The sequence below is a fragment of the Quercus suber genome, unplaced genomic scaffold (assembly GCF_002906115.3).
Source record: "Quercus suber isolate HL8 unplaced genomic scaffold, Cork oak 2.0 scaffold_276, whole genome shotgun sequence".
Taxonomy (NCBI): Eukaryota; Viridiplantae; Streptophyta; class Magnoliopsida; order Fagales; family Fagaceae; genus Quercus; species Quercus suber.
This window is the reverse complement of record NW_027069732.1, coordinates 459,095-479,739: the sequence shown is the minus strand read 5'-3', so window position 1 is coordinate 479,739 and position 20,645 is coordinate 459,095. Positions and strand designations below refer to the sequence as shown.

The following is a 20,645-nucleotide window of genomic DNA, read 5'->3' as shown; positions in this document are numbered from 1 at the left end:
GTGATCCCTCTAAAAATCCTCAGTCTTTGGTAGCGAAGATGGAAGCCTACAGGAAAGATAAATGAAAAAGAAAGAAAATAAAGAAAGAAGAATTTCGAAGAAAAGACAGTGGAAAATGGAAGGAAATTGGAAGAGAGCAAAGGGAGAGACTTTCGGCAATAAGAAAATGAGAGAGGGGAAGATGATGAGAAAGGGACTTAGACAAAAAGAGGAGGAAAAAAAATAAAAAGATATATGAGATGGAATTTTTTAGAGAGAGAGAGTTTTAGTCAACTCTACTACTACACAGTAAAAGTCAAACCGCCCAAAAAATAAAAAACAACCCTCACACATAATTCAAACTTATAATAGAAAGTCGGTACACTTTGATCTGGCCACAACATACAATTGTGAGTAGAAAAAGAGAGGTAGGTTCAATTGAAAGTGATGTTTAATCAATTACAATCATATAAGTCATTAAGTTATGACAAAAGTAGTGTTAGATAATGTAGTCCTAAAATGACTTATCACATAAATGTAACATGCCTTTTTATCTTATTATGTGCGAAATGTTTAGTGATTTTTTAAGTGATTTACTTAGAGTTGAGAGGAGACTTTCAAAATTTTAGTGTAGTCTGGTGTATTTGTGTAGGTTTAATAACAAGAGGGTAAAAGAGAAATTTCAAGGAAATTTCACTTAGACGGAGTGTAAAAGTGAAAATATATGATTTTAAAAAAATTATTTTTTCAATTTTCCTAAATAAACTTAAAAATAGTTTTGAAATTTAAGCTCAATTAACAAAATTACTTATCATTGAAAATAACATGGGCTCCAATTTCGTTTACATCAAAAACTTATTGATACTAAAGAACAATTACCATGTAACAATTATTTTGGAATGGACATTATGTGTTTAAATCTATCTTATTTATTAAAAATAAAGTTTATTTTTAAAAGTGAAGGGTGTGCATACAATTCAAAACAAGGGACAATGTAATTTCATAAACCTCATAAGGGCTGTACAATTTTAGCGACATAAAGACCACTTCAAGACCAGTTAAAAACTGGAACTAGTATGTGTTCCTCTTAATAGGTTGGAAAAGAAACTCTTGATTCAATCCGAATAATCTTCTCAAATTAAGCACTATTCCAAAGTTCTAACATATTTCGATTAAATTATTTCTGTAAACAGAATTTTATAACAAAGAATGTGCTGATTGCAACTCTGCACAGAAAGAGATGCTGATCTCAAATGGGACGTCCAATTCAACGCGTAAACTGCTTGCAATTAATACTACCAAGTCTACCATATAATCAACAAGATATGGTAGGGTATGATGATGCAATTGAAAAAGAAACAGAAAACACATAGTAACATTGATCACCTAATTATAGTGATAGTTTCAATGCGTTGTACGTGTAACTTATAGACCGATCACTGAGCAGCGGAGTTCAGATGAGTGGAGCTTGTAACCGGCATTGGCGGGGAGAGAGGCCATTAATCTCAGGCTTTCATGGCAGAGGAGACCCAGCTGCCTCTGCTTCCCTCTCTCATTCTGTCGTAAATCACTGATTCTTGAAAAGGGAACTATTGAGAGTTTTGACTTTTGACTTTTGAGGAACAGATTGGGCCAGTTAGGCTCTATAAGATGCTGGGCCTATTTTTTAATCAAGGCCCTTTTCTTTTGGAGCAAACAAAAATATACTATTATAAATTAGTTTTCATGTTTTTATCATGTTGCATCCTGGCTTTTCAAGAACTGTTAGTTACGAATTTCTTGACTATAAAGAAAAGAATAACAAAATGAGAACATGAGAGGTAAAGTTCAAATACATCTTTTTCAATACTAGCTGATGTCCTGGGGCCACTTTATAACCATTTCAATTGATGAAAAAACTGGCAGCACAAGGCACAATCGCAAATATTCTGAATGAGCACCCGACTAAAGCCACAGAAGATAAAGGGTTAATAATAAGCTAGTAGAAATAATTAGCACATCACTTGGGCTTAGACTTGATTTGGGAAGTACGTGCCTTGCCCTTAGGGGTGTGCAAAAAACCGAAATTTTTGGTTTCGGTTTTGGTGTTGGATTTTTTCACCCTGAATCCAACCGAACCGACCGAATAAATAAATAGATAAATATATATATATATATTTATATTTATATTTATGTACCTTTAATACATAGCTGATCAGTGACTTAGTGGTATGCTCCTTGTGGTTTGGCTAGTTGATTCCAGGTTCAAGCCTTTGTGTGGGATGTGGTTTTTTGCTATTTAATTTTTTAAAACCCTAGAGCATGATATAAATACAGAAATACCCCTCCCCTATTTTATTCTTCTCTTTTCTTTTCTTCAGTTCAGCCGCCCCTTTCCCAACTTTTTCTCTCAAGACACACACACACAGAGCAAAATGGAAGAAGAAGCTTTCTCAAGCTTTCTTCACTCAAATTCTTCAGTCTCTCTCTCTCTCTCTCTCTCTCTCTCTCTCTCTCTCTCTCTCTCTCTCTCTTTCAAGCTTTCTTCACTCAAATTCTTCAGTCTCTCTCTCTCTCTCTCTCTCTCTCTCTCTCTCTCTCTCTCTCTCTCTCCGAGTTTCTTCTCTTCGCTTCAGATCGATGAAGACCAATTGTAAAAAATCTCTACTTCCCTGATCTTTTGTATATCTCAGATTCTCATATAATCAGTGAGTTTTTTTTTACACTTTAGGTTGTGCTTGTTTTGTTCCGTTTATACTATGATTTTTTTTTCAAGTGAACGGTGATTTTGCTTTAGAGTGATCTGTGTGAAAAGTTTTGAGCTTGTGGTTTTTATTGATTTTGAATGTGATTTTATATGCTTTGGTTTTTGCTTTATCTTTTGAAAGAGTGTGGTTTTGAAAATCTCAATAACCCTCTCTTTGAAAAATCGAAAATCGACCAAAACCGACTGAAACTGAAATACACTGAAACCGATCGATTTCTAGCCATTTCAGTCGGTTTCAATTGAGAATTTCACAAATCGAAATATTCGGTTCGGTTAGCCATACCCATACAAACCGACCAAAACCGAACTGAGCACACCTCTACTTGCCCTAAGAGAGTATTGCAGAACATTTGGACCCTTTAGACATCTACATTTTCCTTGAAATATGATTTAATTTTTTTTCCCCTTTACAAAGTATCAAAAAGAAAATGTTTATAGCCATCAAAATGATCATTAGTTGTTGTATATAACATGTTGGCTCAAATCACAATACTAACAGCTTTTAATCTAGAATTAAAAAAAAAATGAAAAAAAAATTAACCAAAAAAGTATCAACTTGGGCATTCTAGGTTTAACTGTCAATAGTTTCTCAAAAAAAAAAAAAAGGTTTAACTGTTAATAGGCCTAGCTCTAAGTTAAATCAATACATGCCTTGTGTCACGCCCCAAACCCGATACTCGGATTTGTGACCATGACCGGCATGCTAATATCAAGTTTAAACCTAATATTAACAAGAACCAACTTAACTTTTAATGAGACTTTCACAAAAGCTTTTACAAAAGCTTCTCTCTTTATTTAAATCCTTGTTTCTTTACTTAAATGGTATAATTTTTCACTTGACATTCAGAGCATCTATACTGAACTCAAAGAATAACATAATTCACCAGTCTTTCAAATTTCATACTTTCACATAATACATCTTTTAATACCTTGAGGTACAACTTTCATTAGATCCTAAAATTCACAATACTGCAAAACTAAACATCAAATACTACTTCAGGATCTATACATATAAACTAAAACCAGCTCCTTCCAAAACTTGACTAAGGCTCCCTCTGCTCCAAATTAAAAACCTGCTAACTGAAAGAGTGGAAAGGGTGAGCTACACAGCTCAGTAAAGGTAAGATATATGAGAATTCAATAAGGATGCATGTAAATCAATTTATTTCATTTTATCAACGTTCGGATAGGAGAACATCATTTCATGCATAGTATTTTATACTATTTATAATAATAGCTTATAAGCTTTTCGTAGGAAAATAGTTGTTCTCCCTTTCTTTATCAGAATAATTTTATCGAAACCTTTCAGATTGAATTTCGTTCATTTCTTACAAAGTCACCATATATAATTTCACTACAAAATAATCATTTTAACTTAAATAAAATAATCGGTAACTTTGTCTTAAACTGGAAGCATCTTATAGGATAATAAAACTTTTCTTCATAAACTTCTTCTCGTAAACATATTATAACTTCCATAATAATAAAACTTAACGTTTCATAAGAAAAACAGATATCTAATGACTTCTTAACATGAACTTGTACTTTCTTCAGAAACTTTATCTTTATAACATAACAGAACTTCAGAAACTTTTATCTTTAATGAACAGCTTTCTTTTCATCAGAAACTTCTTCTTTTCATGAGAGCTTTTAACCTTTCCCAATGCATTTAAATAAAATAATTCTCTCATGATTAATAACATAACATAGCTGTTCATAAATAACTTATTGGTTAGTCCCTAGCTGATAAGTCTGTACTTATTTGGGAGGCTTCTAGCACCACAGTGCTAGGCATCCAGCATTCCCCACAATGCCAGGTATTCCCGGGATCACATCATAATACATATCTTCCAACCATGGGGGTAGGATTTGACTCTAAAGTTAGGGTGAATGATTTGAGCTATAATTTATTATGCTCATCATATGATATGTCTGGATCATAGAGTAATTTTGTATAACTCGGTTCAAGGTTTAGTACTCAAAGGAGGGGTTCTAAACCATTCGACGGTTGTATTTATGAAGCTATTTTGTTAAACATGTTGTATGTTTCCTTAAGAGTGTTTATGTTTATATGACAATGCTTAAAAGAGTTTGTGTTTATGCATACATTGTTGCCCTAAGCTCAAAGTACCCTTTTTAAAATGAAGTTAGCTCTTCTAGAGATATGCTATTAATGTGAAAATGTTGGTCTCTCTATGGTTGGTGCATAATGATGTTTGATGAATGTATTTTTGTTTGTGGGAACCTCTTTGAGGTGGAATTAGGATTTCTTTAATTTTAAGAGATAGGCTTTGAGATGAATGTGTAAGTTATGATGAGGAAGTTATGGATAGTAATAAGTTTTGATTTCGGTTTAGGTGTTACCAACCGCTGGGTCTAAGCTCCTTCGACTTTAGGCTCTCGGTTCCTCTGCTATCAGGTAAGGGATAAGTTATATGGGCATTTGGTAAGTCATGAGGTTATTTTAAAGTATGTTATGCATTAAAATGTTTTTGATTAGAGATATGGCATGTAAGCATTATTAGACAAAGATATGTTCGTGGGCTTCCGAAACCCTATGTATATGATTTAAGCATATTAATGCTATTACTAATTCCACGAACATGATGCTTAAAGAAAAGAATGTAAATGCTATTATAATGAAACATTATGCAAAATAAGAAATGTCAGTATGATGTAAAGTATGAAATGTTTTCGGGTTATGTCCTCTGGTGATCTGAACTCTGCTAGTAGGGGTTAATTACTAGCTTTCCATGGAAAACGTTATCTGATTGGCCATTATAAGTGGGACTGGCTCTGCTGTACCCGCCCCTTGTTGGTTACGGCCAACTTGTGGGGAAGCCAANATTTTGGGTATGTTGATAGTATAATTGTTTTGTTATTTCTATTTCTTTATCCTCTGTTCTGATTTGTGAGACTGAACTTGTGATTCTGTTTTTGTAAGTTGAAAGAGTGATGGTGTATGGACTATTGAATGCTTATTAACAGATTAATATGTATACTATAGGTATAAAAATACCCAAATGAAATTAAGACCTATTACTATTTATTGATGATTTTAGAAAGAACATGCACTGAAGCTATCCCTGTGACAGATTCTGTGTTCATGCATAATAAATTATGTATTAAATCGTATATAGTGAATTTGGATGCTAGGGTTATTTTATATGAGATCTAAGACATATACGGTTGTTATGGAATTGGTCTCACAGTAATTGGATGAGTACAAAAATAATGATTTAATTTTGAAGTTGCAAGAAATTCTGTCAGGACAGATTTGAGTATGCTGGATTGTATGATTTTTAGTAAATTATGCTTTTATGCTTGGACTATGAAATTTTATGGTGTATACTGGACATACAGAGGAGTTGCTCTGTAAAATTGTATGAGGTTTGGATGTGTTTTGTTGGTCCGTTTGTATTTTATAATTGAAGTATATGCTGCTGGAATAAAACAGTGAACAGTAAGGGGCATGCCTAACTTTGAGGATTTGACTCTAAAGTTAGGGTGAATGATTTGAGCTATAATTTATTATGCTCATCATATGATATGTCTGGATCATAGAGTAATTTTGTATAACTCGGTTCAAGGTTTAGTACTCAAAGGCAATTATACTATCAACATACCCAAAATTAAATGAAGTTTTGATTACTTACCTACATACTTTGAAGATGAAACCTTAGGGTTTAGGCTCTTAATTTCTTCATAGAGAGAGTTGTCTATGATTTTTGTTGAGAGGGTGAAAGAGAGTTACAGCCGTGTGAGAGGGGAAGAAGAAAGAAACCAGAATAAAGAAGAAGGAGAAGAGAAAGAGTGCTGAACTTTCTGGTTCAGCAAAAGAAAGATAAGGAGAAGACTTTTGAGCAGCCAAAGAGGATAAAGAGTGTGGACTTTTGGGGTGGGAGATACGTGTGTTGGAGAAAAAGGCTTAAGGGGAGCTTCCTAGCTCTTTCCTTAAGAGAAAATGGGCAAAGTGTGTGACTTTTCTGATTTTTGTGTATGTGTGTACCTGTGGAAAATTAGAGGGGAGTTACCTCTTGGATGTTCTATTTGCTTGAGAAAGTCAAAGAATGAATAAGGTGGCACTTGGTGATTGCATGGCCGGCCAAGTCTTGGCCTTTTGATTTGTCAACATGCATGATGCTTAGCATTATTTGTTTTGAATTCTCATTGGTTGCATGTGAGTTGAATTTCTACTATACTATCCCATGCATCATGTTTAATTAAAACACCTACAACTATATATATATATATATATCATAACTTAACCACTTTGTATAGTCTAACAACTATATATATATCTCATAACTCAATCACTTAATATAGTTTTGTCCATACTTAGTATATATATACATAATAAAATTAACCATTCAATTATTCATAATCTTTAAAATTCTTATTCAAAGATATTATAAAATAATATGCTAATTAAATACTCCTATATTAATTTGAGAAAGTAAGTGACTTAAAATAATAATTAACTATTTAAACACATAGTTTAACTATTAATTTGGGGTCGGGGTGTTACACCTTGAGTTACCATAACTCATTATCTCATTTTGTAATAATTTCCCCCAACATCTCTCTCTCTCTCTCTCTCTCTCTCTCTCTCATGGTAAGTCAAGAAGATTCAATGTGGAACTTGAGCTCCTATTTGGTATTCAAGTCGACACAGTGTTCATGGGAGTCTGCATGGCCACGGCTTGAAAATTAAGATAGAAAGGAAGAGAAAGCCCAATATGGTCATTCAATTCAACACCCTGTGATCGATGGTTCCCACGCAAATTAAGAAGATTTACAACCACCACAACTCATCTTCCTCCAAATTCATCATTCAAGTCGAAGTCATTTGAATCAGGAGATTGTAAGTTTTTGGCAAAGAAAGCTTGTCCACAAAGTCCTCAACATTAAAAAATGTTCTCTCTCTCTCTTAGCAAAGCCATGAATTTTTCTTGTGTTTCATTGGTGTGAGGAAATGTGGTAAAGAAAAAAAAGGGGAACTAAACTTTGTGTTTTAGATTGAGATTTAATAAATGTGATTCAGAATAATCTGTGAATGGTGAATTTTTGAATTGATCTATAAATGGTATTTGTAAAAGAGAATTAAAGCTAAAGAAAGAAATTTTGGCCAAAAATGGAGGAAAGGGTGGAAGAGATTAGAGAAAGAAAAAATAATACCTAAATAGTAAATAATATAATAAAGTTGAAACACAATATAATCCAAATCAAATCTAAATTAGTTTCTAATTGTAGTCTAATTTTTGCGCCAATTGTCCATTTTACTTTTCTTATTTTCCATATCAAATGATCATTCATAATATTTAGTGCAAAAGACGAAATGACCAACCCATTTACCTATGTAAGAATGTAAGTTTATCTCATTATCACTAATGTTGAATTCTTTTGTGCATAAGTACAAGTTGCTATCTGTAAAGTTGTTATTTATAACTATTTTGTGTTAGCTTTAATTTCGTGCCAAATTTGATTGTAATTATATTCAATCATGCTTACCTTGTATTGTATGTGGGATTTTGTTGTAAGGGTTGTGTGTGAGAGAGAGTGTGAAGACTCAAGTTCTTATTGAAAACCAAGTGGATTTCGCGAGAAGATTTGCGAGAAGCTATCCCGTGAAGTAAGCCACGTGACTGGAATGCAAAGAGTCATGACAGTTGGTTTTCGCGAGTAATTCGTGGGTAAGGCTTTCTCGCGAAATACCCATGAAACATTCTGTTTTCCTATTTTGGTATATTTGCTCCACCATGTTTTCACCCACTCTATATATACCCTTATTACCTACATATTGCAAGGAGTGCTTTTCAGAGAGAAAACCCTAGCATACACACTTGAGAGTTAGAGATTGTTATACCCACAATCATCTACACATTCCCTTATAGTTTTCTTGTACTCCTACATCTCCATATCCAAATCCTTGAGAGGCTGATAGTCCAAACACTTACCACACCCAATCTGAGTATAAAGTGAAGTTTTTGTACTGCTGGGAAGCATTGGAAGAAGCCTATCGTTGACGGATGCAATCGTGTTGAATTGCGTGATCTGGAAAGTTAGAAAAGATAAGGCTTTGTTAAGTTAGTTGGTAACAGGAGCTTGGAGGGCTCGAGTACATGGGGTAGACTAGGCATGGAGGGTCTTTTGTTATTTGTGTACTTCAACTTATTCTCTAGTGGATCAATTTACCACTTGGAGGGCGGTAGAGAGGTTTTTCTCTGAGTTCTTAAGTTTCCTCTTCGATAACATGTTTCAGTGTTATCTTGTGTTTGCATCCTTCTTTCCTACTCTTTTAACTTTCATTTTATTGTTGATATTTGATGAATATGACTTAGAGTAGTTTTATTGTTTGTTCACTCGCATTTACTCATATTCTGCACTTAGTTTAAGTTAGAATAAAAGCAATCAAGCCTTAACTTTTAATTGGGGATCTAAACAAGTTCTTGTATATTCACACATAATCGAGCTTTCAATTGGTATCAAAGCGGGTGCACTTGTTGTGGTTTCATTACCTAAGTATGATCCTAGACCTCATTTGAGATGGATTAATCTCAATCCCTTAATGCACCTCTCTACTTTGATGGGAGCAATTACACCTTTAGGAAAGTGTGTATGCTTGCATTTCTATGTTCTATTGATGATAGTGTTTGGGACGCTGTTGAAATAGGATGGACTAGGCCGGAGGTCACCAAATCCACTTAGGATAAGGCAGTCCTTATAGCAGCTAATGCTAATAGCAAGGCTTTAAATGCTATTTTTTGTGGTGTCTCACTTGACAAGTTGCACAAGATTTCCAATGTTACAATTGCCAAGGAGGCGTGGCAAATTTTGGAGACAACTTATGAAGGCACCAAAAAGGTGAAGATACCAAGTTGCAAATGCTCACCACACGCTTTGAGGAGTTGAAGATGAGTGAAGATGAGTCATTCAACTCATTTTATGGGAAGCTAAATAAAGTGGTGATTGGCAAATTCAAATTGGGAGAAAAGATGGAGGACTTCACTATTGTAAGGAAAATTCTATGATCATTGTTGGAGAGCTTTCGTGCAAAGGTTACTGCCATCGAAGAGAGCAAAGACCTTGATTAGATTAAAATTCAATAACTCATCATGTCTCTACAAACTTATGAGCTATCTCTACCATCACAAAGGAAGAGCAAATCTCTTGCTCTCAAGACAATCAATGAGAGATTGGAAGCTCAAGACTCCTCAGATGAGGATAAGGTCGAAAAGGAAGAGGCGTGCCTTGCAAAGAACTTTCGTAAGTTCTTAAAATTCAAGAAGGATGGGAAGTATTTTGAGAAAGGAAAATTCTCAAGTTTCAAGAAGGAGAAGAAAGACTTCAAGAAGAAGGATTCCAAAGATTCTTCTCCATCTCAAGCGGTCACATGCTTTGAGTGCAAAGGGCATGGGCATGTGAAGAAAGAATGCCCCACTTATTTGAAAGCAAAGGGTAAAGTTTTTGCAACTACCCTTAGTGACTCGGACGGCTCCAATTCAGATTAGAAAGAAAACTGTGATGGAGAAGGAAACTACTCCGCATTTATGGCCATTGCACCTGTAAACTTTTCGGAAGATTTAAGCCTTCTAGTGGAAGAACTCAATAAGCACACCAAAGTAGAGTCTATGGGGATTGGGGAGGAATCCAATGATGAAGATGAAGAAGCAAAGGGATTGCAAGAATCTTGTAATTCTCTTCTTAAGGAGACTGGAGAGTATGCTAGAGTGGCTAAAACAACCATCAGAAAAATGAAGAGAGCTAAACAAGACTATAAGAGCATACTCATGAGGTACAAAGAGACTAAATGCGAAGTTGACATGCTAAATGAAGAACTAACCAAAGCCTATTCCAAGATCAAGATTCTTGAGCTTGAAGTAATTCAAGCTAATGCAAAAGTGGAGGGTGTTGCCTCCAAGAAACTTGATGAAGTGCTTGCTTATCAAAAGCCTTTTTCTAACAAAAGCGGATTAGGATATATCGGAGAGAGTAGTTTAAGCACCAATGTGTCCAAGGAGATGAAGTTTGTTAAGGCTAAGGAATTAATGGTAGTGACTCTAAGCGTTGAAAATGTGACGGTTGAGAAAAAACTAAATGGAACTACTCAAAAGGTTTTGACAAAACCTCAAAATCCATTTGTAGCCAAACCCAAGGCTAAAGAGAAGTCTCTTCCGAAGTCTCAAAGAGGTTATCAAGTTCAACATTTTTGCCACCATTGTGGGATCCGAGGACACATGAGACCTAATTGTTATAAGCTTCACACATTAAAGAAAGCGGATTCTCAAAGATCAAGAGGACAAGGAAAGGGAAATTGGAATGCCAATCAATTAAAAGGACGAGAATTCGATCCCGGTATTGGTGATGTGATGAAGATGATAGATATCATCACTTCTTGTTTGGCAAACTTCACCCAAAGGTTTGAGAATCACAACTCAAGTACCCAATCCTTTAAGGATATCACCCCAAACGTATGTGCCGTGTGGGTGAAGAAGGGTACACATGCATAAGCATGAGAACATGTCCATGTATCAATTCTTTCAATATGTTGTGACATTGTTTGGTGGTTTGCTTATGTTTTCTGTATAGGGGTTGTTCCTGAGGTCGTTGAGCCTTGGGCCCTAAACTAAAGATACAACACTTGACCCCCTCCCCATTGGACCTTGTACATTGATCCATACACCCCTTTTGAGACTCACCATGAGCCCAATAAACATAACGAGACCATTTAGCCTTGAACGTCAAAGGTGAACCACTCCCGATCAAACTTATCTTAACAGGTGGATGGTTGCTCGGTAAAGTGATGACCCAGCTTCCTAGTAGTGCCTTGGGAAATATCGCTGCCGAACACCCCTTATGAAGTGGGAATTAATTTCAATGCCACTACCACCTTACCCACCTAAACACCCACCTTAAGACAACAGAATTGGACCTTCATTCGCACTAATAGAGGGAAGTAATCATAACACCTCCATTAATTTAACGCTATAAATAGGGGGATTAAGGAAAAAAGGGGGGTTGGCAACTTTGGAAAAGAATACTGAAAGGAGAGAACAAACACTTAGAGGGAACAAAGGAGTGGTTCTATGAAGGAGAGAAAGGCTTGAGGAAACAAAGTCACATTTAGGCATGCCGAGCATAGAATGACCCACAGTAGGAAACACAAAAGCCCATAAAACAAATAGATTGTGAGCCCATTTAGAGGTTAAGCCCACCAGCCATCCATATTGGGCACGCAAAATTGGCTCCGTCTGTGGGAATCTCCTACAAAGTTGTGGTTCTGTCAAGGCGTGCGTGGGAAAATGTCTGGAGATCTGTTTGGGAGTTATGCTGAAAGTGGTTCTAGGAGGTCTTCACGAGGATTCACTTGGAGGGAAAGAAGGCAAAAAAGGTGTGAGGATAGGGAACATAAGGAAGAAGGGCAGTCCAGACTTGGAGAGGGTTCGTTTCAAACGTACCGGACAATGTCGGGCGCTTCGGAGCGCAATCTTCTTGATAGAAAGGACAAAGAACATGACCAAAGGGACGAGGAGCTTGAATGTCTTCGTAGGTTGGTGAGAGACTTGGAATTGCAAACAAAAGGTAGGCATCAGAGAAGGGGCCACGGGGAGCGAAGGGAAAGGTCGGCTAGTGTTGGGGATCATCATGGAGCAGGATCCCGCCAATCCGAGTCATATCGGCACCAGGATCGTTTGCGGGAATATGCAGACCGGGATTCGATTTCCCCAGAGGAGAGATGACCTCGAAATGCGGCCATGGACGCTATGAGCAGCGCATTATGCCGAGCTGCCTGGTCACCATTTTTTAGGGAGATTGAAAAGGCACCCATGCCAAGTAGATTTACTAGGCCTTCGTTCAATTCCTACGATGGAAAGACTGACCCAGTAGAGCATGTGAGCTATTATGTTGTAAGAAAACATTATTTTGTTTTAATTGTTAATTGTGTCAACATTTTTTATCTATCACTTAACGGCAAATACTATCATTTTGATACAATACCAAAAGATTAAAACTTAATTGACATAGTTAATAGATCATGGACCAAATTGACATACATCATATAGGTTTGGACCAAATATGTAATTTACCATCTATCATTTGTTCACTTGCAACATTTGTTCTCTTGCAAGTACTATAAAGTATAAACAAATTTGTAATAAAAAAAAAAAAAAAAAAAAAAAAAAAAAAAAAAAAAAACTCATAGACTCTAAGTTTTATCTTCTTACTAACCCACATGGAAAACAATTTGGAGCCATTTCAACTAATAGGTGTAAAAAATGTTGTCAAATTATTTTAGTACCATTGCTCTTATGCTCAATTTAAGTTTTACATTTTAGACTCTTTTCGGGCCCCATGGGAAGTCGATTTGAAATTTGGTACTACTTTTATTTCAATTCAATCTCGATGAAACAATACATTGGGGGCACAAAAATGGAGGATAAATTTTTCATAAAATTCCTTAGAAATTCTTGATTGGTGCTAAGCTAATAGTGCAATGTTGTATCTCATTAGTTAATAACATCCACTAGATTTTAGCGATAGAATAATTAAGTCATAATTTATTGGTTGATTGTATTATTAAGTACTTTAATATTCACCATGCATCACCATGCATGCATTGTTGTATTAGAACCAAAAGGCCCTTCTTGATTGAGTTATAATTAAATTGTAAAATTATAATTATAAGGACAAGGAGTTTCTAATTTAAAATATATTTTGTTGGTGTGCCTTTTGAGTTTCCCATCACATGTTCTCTCTCTCTCTCTCTCTCTCTCTCTCTCTCTCTCTCTCTCTCTCTCTCTCTATCTATATGTTTTGGTTTGAGTTAACTCTTAAATATTTTAGAAGTATGTATTTGAATATGCCTATCAATTGTAATTTTTTTTTAATGAGAAATATGATTAATTAATTTAAAACTTAAAAATTTAGTTGTACCCCAACAAAAGAAAAAAACATAGCAAACTTTAACAAAACTTGAAAAATATAGACCAATTAAAAAATGAATTATATCGCTCAAACATACCCAAGTTTCTCAAAAAAAAGAAAAAAAAAAAAGAAAAGAAGAAGCCCACAATTAATAGAATGATAGATGAAAAATATTTTTGGAAATAGTTCAATTTTAGAAAATAAACTATACATTATACCAAATTATCATATTCTCACACATTGCGCGGTTTTGCAATTATTATATATAAAACCTTTGAAATTAAAAGGTTAACCCCTTCCCCCAAGAGAGAAAGAGAGTGAGAAGGTACCTCATTCCCAACTTTATGTGGATATTAAATCATAAAATAAAGAAATACTTTATTGTGAGTCCATAAAAAGAATAATATTATAACTACAAATTATTTTAGAAATTGTTGATGCAGAAGGGTTGACATCAACTTTTAAAAAACCTACATTACTTGTTTAGTGAAATTCATTATAATTTATTGTCACAGCGTCAGGAACAGTACTTCTTTGAAGTAAATCCTTTTATGGCTAGGACTAGGAGTTGTAAATCCTTTACTGGCTAGGACTGGCGTTGTAAATCCTTCATTGGCTAGGACTAGGAGTTGTAAAACCAAAACCGGGTCTATATAAGAATCGCCTCCTTCTCTTCTATTACAATTCGCAACTACCGTAGTCCTTCATTCTTCTATTTTATTTTTTTTTGTCGACTCACTTGTCACCATGAATTCATTGTCTTCTTCCCGTCTTCTTTACCATCCTTCGTTACCATCACGTACTGAGTGGAGTTCTGAAGAGAAGAAAATATTTGAGGAATCCATCAAAGAAATTCCACTTGATTGTCCACATATTTTTGAGATAATTTCTAGTAGACTGCCATTGAAGAGTATACCAGACCTTAAGGCACGCTATGGGGAGTTAATTGAAGAAATATTTATACCGCATAGGCCAGGTTTCATTCAAGTACCTGATGATAGGACTAGTGAAATTGGTGAACCTAGTGGAGATAGATCAGTAGCACATGTTGTTGAAGAAACGCCCAAGAAGAAACAAGGAAAAGTAGCACCGGTTGCAGATGAAAAACCCAAGAGGAAACGAGGAAAGTATGTATAAAAAAACTTTTACTTATCCTTATTTTTGTAGTTATGCTATTATTTAGACTTAATTTTTTCTCTCTCTCACACACACACACACACACACACATATATATATATATATATATTTCAAACTCTTTTCTTCTAATTTTAGATATATAATTTGAAATATAGTTTAGTTTTTAATAGTTCATTTATATTAAACCCCTTAATCTTGTACTGAACTAACTCACCTGACATAAAAATTAAAAAGTCTAAATGAGACACATGATATAATTGAAATCTAATTTGAATTTTAATTGAATTTTCTCTAAGTTTTGACTATATATGTGTGTGTGTGAGAGATTGTGAATTTCACAATTATGACTAAAATTGTTTTTGATTAAAGCAGGAGTGCTAAAAGGCTAAAGCCTTTTGTTAGTCAAGATATTGGAGACAACCTTTAGGCTGGCTGAATTCGAACGAGAGCTCTTTGAATTGGCATTATATTGTCCTTAATTAGTTCGTCATGGCACGATGGATGGAATGTCAATGTTTTGTGATCTTTTGATCTATGACTTTTGTTGTTCCGATGCTTTTGTGGATGATTTCTAATCTAGCTATTTTTGTTTCGATCTTTGTCTTTTCGGATGAATTATAATGCTTTTTTCTTTTTATGAATGAAATTATTAGTTTTAACTTTAATTAGGTCAACTTGATTGCTGCTTCTTTTTTTTTTCTTTTTTCTTTTTTCTTTTTTTAAATTATTGAGATCACCAAAAGAAAGGGCTTATAAGTAGAGAGCCTCATATCTGGAGAAAAAATGAGAATGAAAAAGAGAAGATTTTAATATGAATAATTCATCTTAGTCGAAAGCCAAATGGTGTTACAGAAAAATGAAAATAGATAAGTGTTGAAATACAAAGGTATTGGACAATAAAAATAGATAAATATTCTAATTCTCTTTTCAATTACTATGATGTCAAAAGGAATAGCTTTGGTCAAGCTCCCCATGGATTTGGTCATCTACATTCCAAGTGCATTCCAACGCCGTTATGCGGGAGAAATTTACACATCCATGTATGTTTCATGAACCTATTGATTATCTGCAAGCAAAACCAACCTAAATTGATGATTATATGCAAGCAAGCCAAATGATACAGGACCAAAATGAATGTATAAATGTTAGTCTTCTTTACGTATGAATAATGAATGGGTTCTTATAAAAATAAAAATGAAAATGAATAGGTTCAATTACAGAACACAATGTTGCTCACCTAATACATTGTGACAATTTCCACTTTGAACGCATTGTGTTCATATAACTTACAGCCTAAACACTGAGCAGCGGAGTACAGAAGAGTGGACCTTGTATACGACGTCGGGGAGGGAGCCATCAATTTCAGACTTTTGGTGACTGGGGAGGCCCTGCTGCCTCTGCTTTCCTCTCTCATTCTACCTCTGCCTTTGGATTTTTTAGGGGACTGATTGGGTCAATGAGCCTTGTTTTTAATCAAGACCTTATATCTTAAAGACATAGAAGCGGGTTTCAATTTTCAAACCAAAATTAGCAAAAGTCTTATAGTTTAACCGGCACAGCACAACAACTCATGCTAATGGAAATTTTTATGGTTCAAATTCTTCATGCTTAATTATTGATGAATCAAAAGTTAAAAAGAATTAATAAATTTTATGATTATTATTATTATTACTGAAATGGCATAAGCTATGATAAATAAAAGAAAGATCAAAATATATGTGGCCAATCCTAACTAATATGTTAAATATTCATTGTTGATCCCTAAATTTTCAGACCAAGCCTTCGTTATTATTGTTGTACCAATATACATTATTGGTCCTGAAATTTAACAAGTAAACGCTTTTGGTCTCTGAAGTTTCAAAGGAGTACTGTTGCTGGTACTTGAAATTTAAAAATTGAGAGCTATTGGTCTATTAACAGTTATTAGTCTCATTGTTCTTTATCATAAAATCAAGTTTTTGTCACTATTTGCAAATAGCATAGGATGTCATCAATATTAAAAAAGGGTTGAGTTCAAGTTACATTTAGTGTAACTTTAAATAATATTACATCACCTAATAACTTGTTATTAAATTCATATTTTAAAATTTTCAACATTGAATTATATATTCTATATATTCTTAATATACATACCAATTTTCGTGTCAATCGAATGTTATTTACCACTCGATCTATAAACTCTTTTTTTTTTTTTTTTTAAATTACAAAAACTTGAGTTTGAACAATTAATTGATAAAATGATTTTTTTTTTTGATCATCTTAAAATTTTGCAAAAATTTACAAATAATCAAACTGTTACATGTCTTTGACTTTGAAGGCAGCTGTAACACTGCAGTTTCTACTTTGAAATAGGAAATGACCACCCCAGTCCATTTGCATTTTCTGTATTTGGCCCAAGTCCTCGAACTTGAGAGGGCAGCCTAATTGGCAGAGTTTATTCTTTATCCATTAGGCCATCAGATATTCCCTTCTTCCACAGATCGAAACTAGCCCAAGTACTATCTCTTCTCTCTCCTAGGCTAGCCTCCAATTTGGCGCTGCCAACATGGTTAGATTTCTAGTTCGAGTCTTACAAATCAATGCCCAGCCCACCCTCAGCTTGCAAATGCCGAGTCCAGTAGCCCGTGTGACGAGTCTTTGACTTTGAATTTGCCTCCACTGTGTGTAATAATAATAAACATTCCCTAGCACAAATATGCTCGATGCTAAAAGCTTGTTGTAGCATTGAAGACATCTTAGTCCGAAGTCTCAAAGCTTAGTATATAATATATGAACTCGTAAACAAATGCTCTTTTTGGAGCTAAGCTTTGTTGAAGTTAGAAGTAGCTCTGTGACGAGACAAGTTTGAACTGCAAAGTATATAAAAGGCAACCGTAAAGCTAAGGGGAAGACACATAGCAGAAAGATGGAGGAGGAGAGAAAGGAGGGCAACGATCTTCGTCCCCAAGGGTTAGTTCAAATCTCTTTGCATTAGTTTTTGCTTTACATTATTTTTCTATTTATGCGCACAGGAATGAATGCTACTGCTTCAACTCCATTTTACGAAAAAAAAAAAAAAAAAAAAAGAAGAATTGATTTTTTTTTATTGCTTTTTATATTTTTTATAAAAATGATATTAAAATTTTTCTAAAATGATCAATTAACAAATATCTTAAAATCACATGTTAACTCAGCCCATATTGTATTTGATTTTATTAATCCTCTTAATTACTTACACATATTTTGTTCATCTTTGATGCTACAATTACCGAAAAACGAAAGGAAAAAAAAGAAAGAAAGAGGGATTTTCTAACATGCCCATGCCATAAAATATAATTCACAATACTTGCAAGTTGGATCAATTTAAGAAGATGGATCAAAATCAACATTCAGAAGTCTCTCTCTCTCTCTCTCAAAAGAAAAAAAATAATTTCCCATAATTTGGATTCCAGGAAATAATTGATCAATGGAATCGATCATTGTGTTAAAAATAATGAGATTTACCAAATATGTGTATTTGATTGCTTTAAATGGTAGAAGCTGCATGCAAGGAGTGATTACTTTAGTGGATTCATATTTAAATACAAAAACCTAAATAGTAATTTTGCTTAATTCATATTTAAATATTAAAAAGACTTAAATTTATCTTATTGGGCCTCGAATTATATCGAGTTTGCTTTTGTTAACCAATTAAAAGTTAGCTTTTTGTTTAAATTATCTATTGTTTATGAGTCTTATACTACTTTTTGTCCTAGTTTTATTTTAATTAATCTGAATTTTAGCTTTTTAAAAATAAGTTAGCTTTTAGATTTTTGTTTCGTATTATGCACGTAAGCTACCATAAATAAGCAATTCTTAAACGACACTTAAAGCAAGCCCAACTAGTTGTCACTTTTGGTTTGTTTTCCTTTTTGTTTTTAGGTAGAAAAAGGAGCTTCATTAAAAATTTAAAAGAAACTAAAGGTAGTCCCTTTCAGTTTGTTTTCGTTTGAATTTAGTGTTGCAATTTGTATTTTGTAGTAGGAAATGAGCACCTCAGCACACTAGTAAAGATAGGCCAACGATTCGTTTAATCAGCCCAATTATTCAAACTTGAGATCTCAGCTCTATTAGTGAATCTACCCATTATGCCAGAATTTAGACATTTCCATTGCGGCCCAAAGACTATCCCAGGCCCCACTAGAAGTGGATATTTTGATGGCAGTTCTTGAATTACTAATCAAACACTAACCCAATTACCCAAACATCCCCACCTTCTCATTGTAGCTAGAAGTGGCAAAACGGGTGGGTCGAGTTCGAGTCGGGTCAATCGGGTTTGCGGGTCAATCGGATCGCAGGTCAATTGGGTCACGAGTCAATCAGGTTGTGTCAAAAAATTCTGCTACTAATCCTTGTCCACCCTCTTTGAATGGCCCATCCTAGTTATATGTATGTGCATGTTTATACGATTACTTTGTGACTCACACCAACTAATTCTCCTATGCTTTCAATAAATTTTCCTATTGATCAATCCACCTACTTCAAAAGCATTCAGCATATTGTATGCTAATGTAATTGTATCAATAATTTCAATTAACTATAAATACATATTTCATATCATCTATATATATATATATATATTAATTAACAAGCAAAGAAAAATTAAATTAGAATTTCAAATTCAAGTCCAATTTTATGTCATGTGTTTAGATTTATGTAGAAACCAGACCATAAATATCCTTCCAGGTGTTCTATTAGAATCTAAAATCTATATATCTATATATATAATTAAAGCCAAAACTCATAAAAAAAATCCAATTAGATTTTACAATTAAAATCCAATATGTGTCGTGTCTTCTAAATTATTTCTTAATTTTTATGTCAAATATAAGACCATATCATAAACATCCATCTAAGTGAGTTATTGAGTACAAAAGTCAAAAAAAATTAAGGTTAATGAACCTTGAAATTATCTTATCTATATTGTGTCAATTCATTGAACCCAATAAGATCTTATTAATAAGGCTTTGGGGACTTTTTACTCAACATGGCTCACTACTATTCTTCTCTTTTGTCTTTTGTAACCATAATTAGCTTTACCATTCGTCTCCTTCTTGGTAATTTTCTGAAATCTCTCTTCCGCTTCAATATTTTTCTTTTTATTTAATTTGGATTCAGAGAACAATGCTTTTGTTCTTTCTCTGTTACTTAATTATAATGGTTAATGATCAAACAACCATGCTTTGAAATGTGTAAAATTTATCAGATTTGTATTCCATATGTTAATCAAATATCATTAGTTTAGGTGCATTTTTAAGGACATGGTTTAAGTTTCTACCATATAGGGAATTTAGCTTCAAAATTAGGCAACTCAACTAATTTGATGAATTTTTCAACAAATGCATTTCTTTTCTTTTTTTGGGTTCACCATCCCAACTAAACTGAAGCCCAAGCTAGATAGGTAAGGCAAGAATTACAAATATCTAATATTTGTACTTCTCCAAATTGATTTAGGAAACTTTGAAAAAATACTTTTTTTTTTTTTCTAATGGTAAATATCTAAAAGCTAGATAGGAATGGTGGTAAATGCACTGAGAGATGTAGTGTATGTTTGGATAGTGGCAAGCCAAGCAGGTTTTGCGCGTCCAACATTTTTTAGTGGGTCTCATGCACTGTTTATGGGGCCCACAAGCACTTTTTTTTTTCCCAAAAAAACAACTTTAAAATTAGGTCCTACGCTACTATTTACACATTTAAAAATTATTTTGCTATATTATTTTCAGTTTTCAGTAATAAGCGATATCCAAATAGACTCGTAAACACATTTTGCAATCAGTGGACCTAGATATCCTCAAATTTGAAGGTGCAATTTTTTTTTAATAAAAAAAATACTTCTTTA

The 20,645-nt window shown here is 34.0% G+C and overlaps 1 long non-coding RNA gene across 1 annotated transcript; it reads right to left on the bottom strand.

Annotated features, from left to right (window-relative positions):
* Nucleotides 1–3,484: 3,484 nt before the first annotated feature.
* Nucleotides 3,485–6,715, bottom strand: LOC136070991 (uncharacterized). The gene is made up of 2 exons (XR_010632268.1): nt 6,382–6,715; nt 3,485–3,805 (listed from the first exon to the last, which is right to left on the bottom strand). It is a non-coding gene; the product is annotated as an uncharacterized LOC136070991 (long non-coding RNA).
* Nucleotides 6,716–20,645: the final 13,930 nt, after the last annotated feature.